Here is a 15,586-nt window from a genome sequence, read left to right as displayed (position 1 = left end):
TGTGTGAGAAAAGCAGAAGGGCAGGGGGAGTAAGGGGGAGGGAGTCTTGGGAAGAATTTTAGCTTTTTATTAACTCTGACAGACTCAGAATTCTTCCCCTAAAGAACCATCCAGACTGTTCTTAGGCTAACCTTAATAAATCCACTTATTTCAAGATTCAATTCTCCCAACCTCTTCCCTTTTCTTTCAGTCTGCTCTGCACACTGCCCGTTTGTGAAAGCCTCTCAAAATACCATTTCCAGGAGTGGGCTCCATTCCCTGAGAGGAAGATCAAAAGAATAACACAAGCAACCTATTGTGAACTGCTTGTGGCACCCTTAACACACAAGAACAAGGTGGTTTTTCCTCCTCAGTGTGTTTTATTCATGCAGCTGAGATCAAATGTGTCCTCTGCTGTTGTCTGGTTAGGTGTTCTACCTTTCAGTTGTGTGGGGTCTGTTTCTGTCATTAATTCCCTCTCAGAGTGATGCCGTGCTCTGCTCAGCTGCTGAAGGTGTTAAGGCAAGGTTTGAGACAGAAGGACTGAGCAAAGTCCCTGCCCAGCGGTGAGAAGGTGCAGAGGATCCTGTCCAGTGTAAATCCTGGAGGGATGGGCTCTCCTGGCCTCGCTGGTGGATGTGACCATGCTTTCCTGGATCCCCTTCCCCCTGCACGCCGAGCCTTCCTCTCCCAGCCTGCCCCAGATGGGGCTGAGCAGCTCCTGAGAGGACTCAGAAGGGGATTTTCCTCACACCTTCCTGTAAAAGCTGTTCAGAGCTTTCTCTGGGCAGGAATAGGATACCCTCATCCCATCTCTTTCCTCTCTGCAGTTCTCCAGTTTTTAATATAATCCTTCCAAACTGTGAAGATGAAAAACAATTAATATGCAGTAATTATCCTAATATTTCTTCTTCTCTTCAGGGGATGGGGAGTCAGAGAACACGTAGGGATGGGACTGTAAGGCAAGATCTGTACTTGGTCTTGAGTTATTTCATTCTGCTCTAGCTCAGCCATGGAGCATGGGCTGCAAGAACATCTTCAGAATGATACAGAAGGATATTTAAAATAAGATTAATTGTGTTTTATTTCATCTGAAATGCAGGTACACCAAATCCAAAGTCACTTTCAGCATTAAGACACTTCTGATGTTCCCCAGTGCTCATGATAAATAATTTAAATGTGGCTGTTTATAAAGGTAACAATCATGAACTCGGTGCTGTTAACGATCTATAGATAACAACGAGGATGCTTTCATGCAACATAATAGGATTAATATGAACTTAGATATTCTTTGATCTATTTTGTCCTGTTGCCAAAAGAAAGGTGAAGCCTCAGCAAGCAGGAATATTCTCCCTTGTGGCACAGGCGTTTCATTTTTGCCTTTATTTTTCGTGGTATAACCTGCAGAGTTTGACTCCACATTGCCCTTTAAAAATAACTTTTAGGTGTTCTTATATCAATCTAAACGCTGTGAATGGTGCTATGATTGATTTGCTGGAGGCTGACATTCATCTATAATACATTCACAAGAGGAAGGAAGAATGCAAGTGTTCTCAATCTTAACTCCTCAACTCTTTCCTGAAAACCTCCAATGTGATTTTGAGGATATTTCTGCCTTTGAATCTGTTATTGTCAGGAGGGCTGAGTCAGTCCTTCATAGATTATTCACATATGACATCTTCAGACCTCTATTTGAGAATTTATATCCCACTCCCAGCTTGGAAATAACCCTCTGAGGGGTTTTATCTGCAGGACATGTCCACAGGCTGGTTTTTGTGTGCTGGATATTTGAAGGTCCATCTGGTTTATTAACACACAGTTGGTTCTGTCAGTCTATCTATACCACTGTTATGGAGAAAATCGAATTTCCAGAGCATGTGTTAGTTGTGAGGATTTCAGAGTTTAGATAAATGCTCCCCTTAGGTGTGATTGCCTTGTCAATACCCTGCCCTGTGTGGTGGAGCTGTAGGATACCACAGAAGGACCTTCAAGAAGGGCCTGCAATTATTTTGGGGTGGGGTTCAGAAAGTAGAAAACTTTTTTTGTTGGAGCCATGTGGAGTTGGTCTCTCCCTGCAGTTCTCAGAGGTGTGTCAGTAAATAATCTGTGATATTCTTTTGTGTGTTGCCAGCACACAGGTACAGATGGGTCACTTTATTAATGTACATCTCAAAGGAAATACTTAAATCTGAATAAGAGACTTTAAATAATTAAAATATATTAAGAAGGACTGAGGAAAGGTGAAATAAATAGTTTCATATCAGCAACCAGCCAGGAGGAGAAATTAATTTATATGAACCAAGCCCTGTGTTACACTTGAGTGTTATTATTTGATTCTTGATCTTCCAAGCATGAAATAAAGGGAAATTTTGTTCTACATGATGCTAAAAAAATTAAGAGAAAATGGCTGTAGTGTTATTTACAGGACACCTAAGAACAGTGGGTTTTTTCTGGTTTTATACTCAAGTTATTCTCCCAGGAAAAAGTCCTGTAGGATGTATTGTGCACTTAAGTATTACTAAATACAATAATGAGTAAAACTTGCCTGCGAGGAAGGGCCATGGTATTGCTTCCATCTTATGTTGGAGAACTGAAAGTAGCTAAAACTTGTCTCTCTATCCACAACAAAGTAAAAATGGAGAAAATTTGGAGCCATCAGCTAGGAATTCAATCTCCAGGTAATTCTTTCTTTTCTGTGATTTTGGGCATTATCTGTTCATCCTGAGCCTGCCTTTCCTGCATCCCTCTCCCTGGCATCTTCAGTCTGATTTTGCCTTTCCTGCACAGTAGTTCTTCCCAGCCTTACAAAGAGTGGTTTGCAAGCCCAGTGACCTTGATTCTGCCCTGGAGAAACTCTAAATTCACAATATTTGCTGGTGCTTTTGTTTTGCTTTGCCGCTGATGGCTTTGGTTTGCAGATCTCTGTTAGTACAAAGGGAGCAGTGATGCTCAGATCTCTCCTTTGCAGCTTCTCAGTGGCATCACATGAACCTGCTTCAGGCATTTCTGCTGATAATTGATTTGTTAATGCCAGAAAAGGGTGGCAATTTCTAGTTCTTAAAACTCCCACGTAGAGTACCTTGTATATGAAGATAAAGACTGGATTGGAGGAGCAGCAAAACAATAAAAAGGGTGCTAAGGGTGAAATTATCATGCCCTTGGTAATTCAGAAAGTTAAATTCCCTTGATAGGCACGTTCTTGGAAAAGAAAATTCCTGGTCTGCTTTTTTCTGAGCTCCTGTTTAAATGTCTGCATCACTTGAGTTGGTTGATTCAATACAGGGCAAGCAGTCGTCACTTTAGATCTTTTAATTTTGTAGCATTTAATGAAAAATTAGATTATCAATCAAAGCTTCTGATATAATAAACCAAATTATCTGTATTAATTAACATCTCCCATAATATACCTCAGGGAGATTGTTCTGAAATAATTCAAGCTGAGTTTCTCCTGCCTGACACTCTGCCTTCAATTTAGCTGAGAGTTTGGAGGTACATGAAGAAGTTTCTTCTCAGAGATAAATCAGATCTACATTTTCTTCATCTGTGTGTGAATGTGAGAGAAGGAAATTGAGAATTTGGGTGGAAATTGAGAATCAAGTATATAAAATGATTATTAAATAAATTAATTAATAGATTAATAAATAAATGAGTATTAGAAGTGCTTTACTTTACTCAAGAGAAAAGCAAAACAGAGATACAGGTGTGTTAGGTACAACCATGAGCATCAGGAAGGAATATTTAATCTTTTATGTAACATGGCAGAATTAGTTAAATAGGAGCTTAAAGTTTAGTTCCTTGAAGAGTCAGGTGTTAGTCCCAAAAAGTGAAGCTAAAGGGCATTTTGGGTCAATTTTCTCATCTGTTGCAGGAAATGCATTTTCCTGCTGGATCAGCACAATGTGCAATTGAGATTCAGTTCCCTGAAGGGGACAAATCTGCCTTTTACCATTTATCAGCCATCCAAACCATGGCCATTTCCACAGCCTGTGTGACCTGCTGTGTCTCTGACCATTCCACAGGGAGCTTTGGCAGTGGGCAGAAATGGGAAAAAAAAAAAAAAAAAAGCCATAAAATTTTATCTAATTTGAATGATAATATTTTAACTATCAAATTACAAGTGGAGCCAATTCTTTGGTGTCAAGCAGGATTTTATTAGTGCTACAGGGAGGCTTTTGCTAGCACTTTTTAGTGTGGTGAATCACTGAAAATAGGGAGTGGGGGAAAGGAGGGGTTTTGCATAAATCTTTCATGCTATGTAAACTGCCAGATTTAATTCCAGCAACCAACTGGTTAATGAATTCTGAGCTTTAAGCTGATACTCACAAATTGATGGCCATCTCCTCACATCAGCCTGACACCCCGCTGGATGTGGGAACAGGAGAAAATACCCATGGTTCCAGTTTGAGGGTTTCTTTTCCCAAGACATTTCTTTGCTCCACCACTCTCAGAGCCATTGTGCCCTTTCCTTGTTGTCACAGGACAAAAAGGTAATAACAAACAGCACAGAAGACTTTAAAAATCAGGAATTCTGATTTCCTTGAGGTGTAGTGCCAAGCCTGTGAGAACTTTGGATCAGACCCTTTGACGGAATGAGCTGGGCCACAGCTGCTCAGGGATGGGGAGCCCACAGGAAGGACCTTGGCTCTTCTGGAGGATCATCAAGGATGATTTGCTTAATTGAAGCAGCTCCTTCAAGCACTTAAAATGAAATGGGATGAGTCTGAGCAGTCCCTGGCAGCTGTCCACCCTGAGGAGCAGTGGCCAGGCTTTACCCAGCAGTGCCTCTCCCAGGAGCAAGGGTGCAGAGCTCAGAGGAGACGTGCTCCTTCCTTCTGTGCTGCATGTGGCAGGAGATGCTCACACAGGCAGGTGCCCCTCCATGTGTCTGTAACAACACAAAAACACAATAGCAGGGAAGATGAGCGAGCTCTGCTCTGCTGTTGCAGACTAAGGCATTTCAGGATTTAATTATACCACAGGTATATAAATTCCGGAAACATGTTAATGCTCCCGTGATTAAAATTATAGAGGGCCTAATTGAAAAAGCATAAACCGAATTGAAGAATTCCTAATTATAGTTTGCTTTGAGGTGTTAATTTCCTCCATAATGAATGCATAATTTCTTGGAACCAGAAAATGGGGTTGCTGCACCAGTGCGTGGGATGCAGATGGAATGGAGGGATTATCATAAATGCAGCCAGACCATTCTCAGGAATAAACCTCTGCAGCCATGATGCCCTTCTGCCTCCCTGTAATTTCAGCTTTCCATGCACAGTGGTTTTCCAAAGCAAAAGGCAGAGCTAGGAGCAGTGAAGGATTTGTTTACAGTGCAAAAGGAAGGGGAAATAGGACTGGTGTCATTCAAAGTAGTCATGGTGCAAAGGGGAAGGCGAGGAGAGAGGCAGAACGTGGAGTATTTCTAGTGGCAAAGTCAAACAAAAGAGGAAGAAATGCTGGTTTCCCTTGTGGCCCACCTTGACAGATCCCTAAGGAACTGCAGGAGCTGATGTTGATGCAGGTTGAGGGCTTTTTTTCTGCCAAAAGACACAGCCTACGTGAAATGTTTGCTCTTTTATAAAAAATACTCTTAATTTTGAAGGGAGTTGGTGGACTGCAGGATTGCCAGACACAATCTCCTAACATTTAAATCCATCCCATTCCCACCGTGGTAGGGTGGGAGGTGTTTATGGATGAATTGATGCAGAGAAGTTCTTATCCTTGGGACTTTCCCACTCCCTCTATCCTCAATTTCCCTTCATTCTGGGGCGGGAGATGTTGTAGTGAAGGCACCATTTTAGATCTCTCCCTGGTATCAGAAGCATGACAATTTTTGCACTTTCTGAAAAGCAAAACATATCCAGAAAAGGTGGAAAGGAGCTGGTGGATCCTCCTGCAGCTTCAGGTGCTGAAAATATGTGTTAGCTCTCCCCAGGAGAGCCCATCATCACTGCACAGGACTGGGAGTGACTGCATGGGCCTTGTTGAGTAATGAAGTTTATCAGAAGGTTGTGAACAGAGCAGGTTCCCTCTTTTTCCCTTGTGTTTTTCTTAGCCTCTTAATTTAGAAAATATCCAAATATATATGATACCAATAAAAGTATTTTCCTAGTGTTTTCTAGTGTTCTCTCTTAAGAAAAAGGCAGCAGATTCTTCTGTGTGGGTTTTCCCTGCATGGTCTGCTAGCTGTGGCTGTGGAAAAGGCAGAGGGAGCTTGAATTCCCAGCTAGATTATTTCTGCATCCAAATGAACCTAATTTGATGGAAGCCATTGGAAAAGCCCAAATTAATTCTGACTGAGAATATATGCAAATATCCCCATCCTCTTGTTCAAGCTGCTGCTTTTATGAAGGACGTGGCAGAAGGTCCTGGACAGTCCCAGTAAACGTTTGTCATGGTCTCTCCTTGCCCTGCAGGCTGTTCAAGAACCTCTTTGGCTCTTCTTGGCCTTAAAACATCCTCCTGGTCTTAAACCAGCTCTTGCTGAGGATGACAGCACCTCAGTCAGCCAGGCCTGTTTAATACAAAGCAACAGGAACAAAACAGAGGCTGGGTTTGGGGTTTTTAATGTGGATTAAACAGATGGCAGGTGGCTCAGGAGGGAAGAGACACCTCCAAAGCCACTTCCACCAGCTCCTGTTGCAGTGAAAGCTGTGTCTGTCTGCACTCATTATCTTTAATCTGCCAGCAGAAAATAGCATTGAGCTGGAGAGAGGGACTGGGCCAGTTCCACAGGGGAGCAGCAGCTATTATGGCTAACCTGGGTTGCAAGCCAGGTCAGGCTTATGGAGGTGGTTGAGATAATGGAACACAGAGCTTTGAAATTTTATTTTATTTATTTTTAATTTTTTATTTTATTTTTATATTTTATTTTATTTTTATTTTATTTTTATATTTTATTTTATTTTTATTTTATTTTATTTTGAATAATTTTTTTACATCCCAGAAGATTAAATAGAGAATTTAAAGCATTTAAGAGAGCACAAGTAATATGGCATATGTATAAGTAAACAGATGCAGAGCAGAGTTCTGGTGGGCTGGAGATGGACTTTCTGCAAGTCTGAATTGCAGACATTTATTAGGGCAAATGATACAGCTAGGGAAAAATGGCCCTTTAAGTACACAAATCCTTCTTTGAGGTCAGGGAATATATCTGTGCTCTGAGCAGCTCCTTAGGTTTTGTTCCCACATTGCTGTTTGCTGTGGGCAGGTGCTGTGCTGATGGCCAGACTTGCTTAGAGCTACATGGGAATATCTGGATTTTTGGACACCTTTCCATAACCTCTTCAGTCAGAGAAGAGTCGTGGTGGGTGGAACCTCATGAGGCTGGAAATACTGACTTTAACTGAGGTATTTATGTGTGGCTACACACAGGGCTGCTCAGATGTGCACATATAGAATCATAGAAGCACAGAATGATTTGGGTTGAAGGGACATTAAAGTTCACCCAGTTCCAACCCCATGCCACAGGCAGGGACACCTTCCCCTATCCCAGGCTGCTTAGGGCTCTGCTATTTAAACCATCATTGGCACAATAAACTGGTGTTTATGGCTCTGCTGCATCTTTTGTGTGGTGCCATTTTAGGACAGAGCCAGTCTCCAAACACCTCTTTCCCAGCCCTGACTGCTCCTCCCTTATCACTGCAGATTCCATCCCTAGTGATGCTCAGAAATCACATTTCTCTCCTTTTCTTTCTGGTTTGAAAGGTTTGGTAGGAGTAGCATGTGCTCAGGCTGGGTGCTCCAGAATCCATTAGACAGGACATATTGGCTGGTGGGTGGATGGAGGAATGTTGGACAGGAAAGTGTGGATTTGTTTACACACAGCTGATGCTGTGATAGCAGCAGAGTCACATTCCCATTGTTTATATATCTGCAACAGTGGCATCATTTCTACTGCACCACAGGAATCTGTCAGCATGAAACCTCTGCAAGCCAGGAAGGCCATGGAATATTTGACATTACACTGCCACCTTTTAAACTAAAAACCCCACCTAACCCCCACCAAAAATCCCCAAACCCCGAGCAACCCAAAACAAACACCCCACACGCCTTCCAACAGAGTTTTCATTTTTTCAGTCAGCTGTGGGAGTTGTGAGACTGCAAACAATTCCAGACAGAGCATCCTGGCCCAAGACAGTGTTTGTTGGAGTGGCCCTGGCAGAATGCTTTTCTGCAAATAAAAACTTTGTGTTTGCTGTTTTCTCAGTTCCTGAGCAGATGTCACTCCTGTCCCAGAGAGAGCTCATCCCAGCTCCTGCTGCTGGCTGGGACAGCACAGCCCCATCTCTCTCTCCTGTACAGGAACCACACAGTCATTAAACATCCTCACTTTTACCAGAGCCCCTTGCAATCACTGGAGAAATTTAACAAAGCTTGAAATTTCAGCGATAAAAGAATGGCTGTGTGAAAAGGCTGAGTCCAAATGGTTTTATCCAAGTGTGAAATCACCACCTTTTGTTTCATGGATTTCAGGGTCTGACATGCCCTAGTGGTAACTCTGGAGCACTGAGCTGAATGTGAGAGTGGAAGAAAATGTGAAGAGACTCTCTTCCCAGACTTCTTGATTATTAAATGATTTCATTATTATTGGCTCTATCTCAGCAGGTTTTTTTTTCATCATAATGGCAGTAATTACCATCTCTTCTTCCTATGCCATTTTTTACAAATTTGGCTGTATTTGAATCTTTTATTTTTTTTGGTATTCTTCAACTTCAGTGAACATAGTACAAGAGTTGTTTAATTTAAATGACTGCTAAAAGAACACGCAAAAATAACTCCAAAATGAAGGCTTTGGTGTGAATAACTTTGCAATATGAGAGACTATTTCCTCAAGTAGCATCACTATTATCAGCTATATTTTTGTGAATGCTTTGCAGATGCGAGCAAGCTGATTGATGGCAGTGCAGCCCAATATTCATAATGGACTACTTTTTGAGTCTGTGAAACAGCCAAGCACGTTCCAGAAGATGACACCGTAGAACAATCTCTTTTTTCCCCCCCTCTTTCTTGCATGAAACTGTTTATTGAAAGCAAACCTTTACTTCAGCTTATTGTATTCTGCATGGAGCTGTTCCAGAGTGCAATGGAAACAGCAGCAATCTTTAATTGATTTTAATGTGTTTCGAATCAGTTCTTAAATAGACAGAAAATTGCAGAACAGAGCACTGGGTCCTGTCAGTGTGTCCTAGGTGGCTGTGAAACGCAGTTCATTATGGTTTGTAGATTACTTTCAGAGCTTCTGATTAAAAATGCTATTGGAGGTACTGAGGGTGACATTTTTGAATATGTGAAGGCAGTAACTCAATTCTCAGGAATATACTGGCAGCTGTTTGCACCCAGAGAACTTCATGAACTCAGAAGCTCTCTGGGGAGTTGACTCTTGGGTGCCTGAGTGATTGCAGGAGGTGCCTGGTTGGGAAATTGGAGCCCAAGGAAAGCAGTGAGTGTCAGCATCAGCCTTTATGGCAGACCCTTGAGTTCTTGTAAACTTGAGGGGAATCTATGTTATATAAAGCTTTTTTTTAGACTTGGTTTGGGTTGAGTTTTTTACAAAATCTCCCATATGCAGATTCAAGGTGGGGCTGATGGCACATTGTAAGAAGGATCTATTTACAGTTTAATGTCACATTTTAGGATAAACAATACAGAGTACTGATATATGGAGTACCTTTCTTTAAAATTCCCATTATTTTATTTCTTACTGTCTCTGTGGCAGAATTCAGGCTTTGATCCTGATATCTTTGAGGGGGAAATAAAGACATTGATGCTCCTGTCTCAGTGTGCATCACTGAAGGCAGCTTGGCCATAAAACAAGCATCTGCACATCCAGTGGCTAATCTGAATTCTAAATGTGGGTGTCAGGCAGCCCATCAAACCCTCTCCTGTTCCAGTATCCTGGGAGATGGCTCCATACTGTCAGAATAAATGTGATGAACCTTCATGGATATATACAGATATCCTTACTTTGGCTCAACCAAATTTAACAGGATCACAAGTTAAATGGAATCATCAAATGATAAAAAAGCTGGTGCTCAGTATCTGGGGCTGGATCCTTGTGTGGCCCACAGGGGAAAAGGAGGTGAAGTGGTTACTGGTCCCTCTGTTTATTGTTCCTTTGTCCCTGTTCATGTGCTGCTGATGCCTTTCCTTTACCTCTGTGCAGCACTGACCCTTGTGGATTGGTCAGACAGTATTTGGGGTTTATTCTTGCGGGTTTGGATGGCCTTTTTTGGAATAGTTGAATCTGTTCCTTCCACAGAATATGTGCAGGAATGAAAATTCAATGTCCAGCTCCACATCAGCTGCTACATCCCACATGGGGAGGCAGAAATCTTTTCTGTCCTTCTTTCATTTTCTCCTTTCTGTTCTTCATTCTTTGATTTAAAATAACCAGTAAAAAGAAAACCACTACTCTCTTATTTCCTGTAGCCTATCAAAGAGTTATTCTGAAAGTAATGTGAGCTAGAAGTGGGGAGTTCCTGTTCTCTGTAGGATGAACAACAAAACCTGATCACAGTAGTCTGCTAAAAAAAAACCACTACAAGATCAAGCTGTACTAATTGTCACTTATTTTTGCTCCCTGGGAGAAAATAATATTGGAAATAATACGTGGCTGATAATAAATTTATGTGTTAAATGAAAATATATTAAATCTTTATATGATATGAAGGAAAGTTTAATAATGAGATTGGTCCAGAGGGAGTGCTCAGCTGCTGAAACATTGTTTCTTTTAAGCTTTAATAATTCAGGTGAGTGGATCACTGCAAGGTTACAAAGAAATGATATTCCTTTTCCTGCCCTCTCATTATCAAGAGTACAGAGAAGGTTGTACCTTGTTGATGTGTCAGGAGACCAAAGTGCATGGGCCAGATGTTGGATGCTTTATGGAGAGAGTTCTGACTCAGCTTTTCCTCCCCACATTCCTGAGCATCCTACATTCAAAATTTGAGACTGGTATTAATTTGTGGACAAGTTGTCTCAGTCCATCCTCAAAAAGAAATCAAGATCAGGGAAAGGACAAGCCTGAGGCAAATATTTGAGAGCTTTCCATGACAGAAACAGGCTGTGACTGGGAATGTTGATTTTTTTTCACACTGAATAGGGAACTCATAATTTAAAAAATTACCTTGTAGATGGTGATAAGGGCACCTTTCATTCTTCTGCAGGCAACACTTGTGCTGTGGCCCATTAAGGTGGGTGCTTTTATCAGTGATTTACAGCCAAGCTGTCAAAAACTTTAAAAAGCTTCTATAAAATTGATGTGGATTTATCTATCTAAGACCTTTGAAATTTATAAAAGAGGCCCAGTTTTGGCCTCCTTTTCTAATCAGAGTGTGCAGCTGCACGCAGGGCAGTCAGCTCCCCATCCCTGCAGGAGGGAAGGCATTTGTTTTGTGGCCCAGATTTGAGAATCCCCCGAGAGCTCTCTGGAGAGCAGAGCCTGTGAATGTTTGGAAAGCAGTCCCTGGTGGTTTGTATGGAGACAGCAGCTTTATTTGGCTGCACCAAAGTGGGCTGGGGTGGCACTGGGAGCACAAAACCCCTGCTAACACCTGCAGCACCTCCACGTGTGTCTGATTGCAGCTTTTCCAAATGTGTCCTGACATTAAAAACTGGAATGCAGGAGTTAGCGTGGCTGCATCATCTTTCATTTCACTTTCATTTCACAACTTCATGGCACTGAAGTTGTTACCTCATGCAGGAGTTTGAAAGCTCTGTTTTTGTTGTCTCTTTTGATATCATTTCTGTGTACAACACCGACACTCGTATCCAGCTGGGCGTTTGCATTGATTTCTGCCAGGAATGCCATGTTAGCTGATCCTGGATGGGAGCAGCACCTTTGAAGCTGAGATGTGGAGAGCCCCAGGAGATCCATGTTACTACCTGCTAGATGGAATAAGAGCTATTAGAATAGTTTGGATATCTCCTCCTTCTTTCCATTGCCCGCTTGCTTTTTTTTATCCTTGCCTCCAGCACCACTTTTTGGAAAACCGCTTTTCCTTTCACTGGTGTTACAGAATATTCAGGGACAGCAAATTGCAAAGGGAAGACCCTGCTCAGCCCTGGCCCAGAGATGTGAGTGCAGCTGAAGGGCTCTTTCAGGCCAAAAGGGCAGATCCTACTCACCAAGTTTATCCTGAGTTAGTGCCCAGCCTGGGGGTTGTGCTGTATCCCAACAAGTTCCCATCTTCTGAGCAAAGCTGGATTCATTTTACTCTTTTGAGAAATGTAGTAACACAGATGGTTTGCTAAACTTTAGGATGGGTAATACGATATTTGCTACTCAGAATTCCCACAGCAATTCCCTTTGGGTGTAGGGTTGGTGGGTTTTTGCTCCAAGTTACAAGAGCACCTCAGTGCAGGTGTGGAAGCACTTGCTGTGCTTTGCATCACTTCACTGGGTAATGCAGAGAAGTTGATCTCTGAAAATGAGCTTAAAGGCAGGCAAATTCTGCTCCTAGGTATAAACAAAACAGGAGGAGAAGAGTGTAACTCAAAAAACAAAAAACCAAAACAGAAAAAGCACCAAAACAAAACAAACAAAAAATATACAAAAAAAAAAAACCCAAAACAAAACAAAAACACCAAAAACCAACAACAAAACAACCAAAAAAATACAAAGCAAAAAACAAACAACCCACCAAAAACAAATAAAAAACCACCACCACCAAAAGACAAACAAACAAACAAAACCACAAAAAATTATAGGAAAAGAAAAAAAATCTGTACCAGTCTGTGTCCTTGCTGGGTGAACTGGGAATCCTTCTGGAGGGTCTAGACAGATCAAAATACTTGGATCAAAACAGAAAGTGAGACCCTTATCCATTTGGTAGGGGAACCAGAGTGATAATCCAGCCCAGAGCAAACTTTGAGCTCAGAATGCTCTTGGCTGCTTGAGCCCTTCCTCTTGAGCAGGAGCAGGGAGGAGCGAGGCTGCAGGCGCTGCACCCCAAGCCAAGCAGTCGAAGCAAAGATGAGGATGCTGTGTGAGCTGTGTGAGCTGGGGCATCAGGGAGGAAAATGCCCTGAGAGCAGCCAGTCCCCAGCCCCAGTGTCACCAGAGGAGGGCTTTTAGCCAGGGGGAGCAGTGACAGCAGTGTCAGACACTTGCTCCATGGAAAAGGAGGCAGAGTTTGAGCAGGAGATGAGCAGGGTTTTAACTTGAACACAAATTGGGCAATTGCTACCCCCCAGCTGAATGTTCGTGAACACACCTTTGTTCTTCCAGAGGAACCTTCATTCACTTCAAAAGAATAAACATTAAAAGTAAAATTTCAGGCTGCTACAAGAGTGAGTTATCCTTGTGAAGGGAGGAAGTATGTTAACAGCTAAGTGGGAAAGAGAAGATGTGAAAGAATAGAGGCAAAAGAGTATCTGTGACTGGGTTTGGTATGTATCAAAACTCTTGCTCATGATAAAAAGTGTCTGTAGTGCTCTAATGATTTGGGAAAGAGTTCAGTTACCTGGCAGTTCATGTCCCTGGGAACTTCCACTTCTCCAAAGACAGACAGTGCACGAGTCCATGGCTTGCAAGTGGGATAACCGAGAGAATGAGCATCCCCCTTGGGTCTGGGGAGAGAGGATGAGGGAGTTCTTGGCCTCTGTGTAGGCTGAAAGCACATTAATATATGTCTATACACATATATTTGTGTATATACCTTTCTATGACCAGAAAATGCATGTGTTTAGGATTGGATGAAACAGAAATCAAATGTTTTTAGGTTAGAAGGCATCTGGCAAGTGTCCCTAGAAGTGTCAGCTACAATTCTGCACATGGCTGACAAGCAAATTGACAAACTTTTCCACTAGTGTAGATTATTATTGCCGGAGAAGGGTCAGAATAAGAATGTACACTGTCAGTAAAGAGTGGCCAGAGCAGCCCAGCAAGAGTTTCTGTTGCTGAGCTGAGGAGAGGGTTTGTATTGAACAGGCTCACAGCTCCCACTGCACCCTCAACGTGTTGCTTGGAAACCTGTTTTTGTCTTTTTAAAATTGTAAAATAAATATCAGAGAAGATCTGAAATATTTTATTAAAGGCTCTGATGAGCAGGAGGAGGGGGACAGCTTTCCAAAATGCTGATGGGACATCATTAAAGGCTGCAGGCCATGCAGCTGGTGCTCCTGCTACATTAGCAAATGCCAGTGTAAGGAGAGCTTTAGTACTGAGTAATTCATAAATTGCTCGTGCTTGTTCAGATTAGCTGGGATTGTGTCTAGCAGTGGGAGCCAAATGGTTTCCAAGCACTTCCCTGCCAGAGCCAGATCCCCACGGGAATGGGAATTCCAGGAGCTTCTTCCACTCCTGAGTGCTGGAGGAGCCAGAACTCCGCTGCTCAGGGGAGCATTGATGAACTATTGCTATGTTAGAAAATTCCCAGAACAATCTCTCTGCAGCAATGAGCCTGTGAAAGCCGGGACAATGATACACTGCGGGCTGCTCCCAATCTCTTAATCGATCTCCCCTGTCTGAGGGAACAAAGGCCCAGCCTGACACAGACAGGTGAGGGCAGCACATCTGAATAGCCTGACACCAAGTAAAATGACTGCAGCCCTATCTCTCTTTGTCAAGTGTGTGAGTGGTGTTAAACAGACAGTAAAACCTGCCTGGGCTATGGCAGCATCGAACTCCAGGGCTTTGTTAGCTGCCTGAGGAGGAAAGAAAAAAAACCAAACTGCATTTGAATGCCTTGCAGGCTCTGAGCCTGGAATAGTAAGCTAGAAATAACAAGATTGCTATTATATATCATAATGGCCAAAAGCTTAGCAGGAATCAAAAAGGATTACCATTTCATAGAGTCAGAGAGAATATGAGGAGTTGTTGTTGTTTCTTGAAACAAAAGTGGATTGAGAGAGCTATAGAGCCACCTTCTCAGTACATAAACAGTCCTCAAGGGATGGAAGGTAGAAGGAGACTTGCCACTGGGAATTAGAGAATTCTTTGTTGCAGAATATCCCAAAAAGAGGTCATAGAACATGAGAATGGTTTGGGTTGGAAGGAAACTTAAAGCCCATCCCATTCTACCCCCTGACATGGCAGGGACACCTTCCACTGTCCCAGGCTGCTTCCAGCCCTGTCCAGCCTGGCCTTGGACACTTCCAGGGGTCCAGGGACAGCCACAGCTGCTCTGGGTACCCTGTGCTGGGCTCCACCAGGTCCTTATGTGGGCATCAAGATAAGAGGGAGGGCCAAAAAAAAGCGATGCTCAAGATTCTTTTTGGCCTAAACAGCTTTTTGCACCCTGAAACTGTTTCCAAAGGCACCTGCCACCACTGCCACCTGCCCATGCTCTCCTCCACTGCAGCCACTGTTTGGCCCAAGCAAACAATTCATGTTTCCTTTTGGTGGTTGAAGGGGAAACCATCTACTCAGCAACCTTCAGCCCATCAAAACTTCATTCTAGACTGGATATTTTATTAGTTATTCCTTTTTCTAAAGAGTGACATGCTTGAAATCTAGTCTGATTTCACTGGGGTTTATCCTGATTTACTCAATTAAACCAACAGGGCACGTGGCCAGCACATTTCCCAGCACATTTCCCAGCACATTTCCCCCACGGTGACTTCCAGTGGCCTGACCAGGAGCTGTGTTTGCTGGGGCACCTCAGCT

The 15,586-nt window shown here is 42.7% G+C and overlaps 1 protein-coding gene across 12 annotated transcripts in view; it reads left to right on the top strand.

Moving 5' to 3' along the window:
• PTPRT (protein tyrosine phosphatase receptor type T) overlaps positions 1–15,586 on the top strand; it is a 432,610-nt gene that overhangs the window by 327,462 nt on the left and 89,562 nt on the right. The window lies entirely within an intron of this gene.

This window comes from Cyanistes caeruleus, chromosome 16 (assembly GCF_971803275.1).
Source record: "Cyanistes caeruleus chromosome 16, bCyaCae1.hap1.1, whole genome shotgun sequence".
In the NCBI taxonomy this organism is placed as follows: domain Eukaryota; kingdom Metazoa; phylum Chordata; class Aves; order Passeriformes; family Paridae; genus Cyanistes; species Cyanistes caeruleus.
Note: the sequence above shows the minus strand (reverse complement) of the source record. Positions and strands in the feature narration are given on the sequence as shown.